The following is a 1,452-nucleotide window of genomic DNA, read 5'->3' as shown; positions in this document are numbered from 1 at the left end:
ATTTTTAAAAAATTTAAAAAAAGAAGAAGAATCAATGTACTGATCTGAATTATAGTGTTGGGGAAGAGTTCTGGATAGTTCATAGTCCACCAAAAGGAAAAAAGAAAAACACAACCAGCATCCTGTCTTGGAGGAAATAAAACCAGGGTGCCTCTGAGAGGCAAGGATGGTAAAACTTTATCTCACAAACTTCGGGCATGTTGGCAGGAGGTACCAGTTCTTGGGAAAAGGCATCTTCCAGGGAAAGGTAGAGGGCCAGAGAAAGAAAGACCCACAACAAGATAGATTGGCTTAGTGACTGCAACCATGAGCCTGAGCAGAGGGGAGATTGTGAATAAGGGCCAAGAGAGGACAAGGTTTTGATCTAGTGTTCAAAGGGCTGCTCAATGCCACCTATCAGTAATAACACAATTGTTTCATAAAACCTTTCTGTATAATTAAATTATTGGCTATATTTTTAGCAACTGAAATGAAGCTTTTTACTTTTTCCTCCTTCTTTTTCTTTAATTACTACTCAAACTCAATCCAAAGCTTGTTGCTGTTGAGTTGATTCCAACTTATGGCAATCCTCTATCACACTTCCAATGCCATGATAAATCTTTACCGTGGAGACTGATGACTTTTCTCCTTTGGAGTGGCTGAGAAATGTGAACTGCCAGCATTTGGGTCCCCAAAAGTTACTGATACAAGTTCACAATAATCATTACCACAATATTGTATCTAAAACCAAAAATTCTGACAAAACCACTGATTTAAAAAAAACCAGTAACAACAGTAACACCACAAACAAAATATATGCTCTTAGCATGTGCAGATAAAATCATATGGTTACATCAATGTAATTAAATAATGTATAATTACATCAGTGACCAGTTCATTGGAAGGTTCAAAAAGTAAATCAGAGTTTTAGCTTTGTGGATATGATAATACATAAAAGCTATGCTTTAAAAAATACATTTGTGATTATAACTACAATACTTTTTTATCAGAAAGAACACGTTTTTTGCTAAAATACTCCTCAAAAATTTAATAATTATGTTAGTGTCACCTCTTCTGACAGTGTCACTCCATGTTGGCTGCAGGCCTTGCAGCCTCCTAGTGATACCACTATAAAGTGTTGGCAAAGAATGTTGAATATTCCTGGGAGCTCTGGTGGTTTAATGAGAAGGTGTTGCCAGTACAGAGGTATACCAGCTGCTCTAAGGGAGAAACATACCCAAACTCCTCCTGTGCAATTTGCTATGGGTCAGTTCCAACTTGACAGTACCCAACAACAAAATGGACTATGAGAAGAACAAACATTTTTCTTGGAAGGAGTACAGCCAGAATACTCCCAAGAAGCAAAGATCGCTGGGCTTGATATCATGTGCTTTGGATATATTATCAGGAGGGACCAGTAGTTACGCTTGCAATCAACACTCTTGGTACCAGCAGCCAGGAAATGAAAAGATG

The sequence above is a fragment of the Elephantulus edwardii genome, unplaced genomic scaffold (genome assembly GCF_000299155.1).
Source record: "Elephantulus edwardii isolate Elephantulus edwardi_28Jun2011 unplaced genomic scaffold, EleEdw1.0 scaffold00025, whole genome shotgun sequence".
NCBI lineage: Eukaryota > Metazoa > Chordata > Mammalia > Macroscelidea > Macroscelididae > Elephantulus > Elephantulus edwardii.
Note: the sequence above shows the minus strand (reverse complement) of the source record.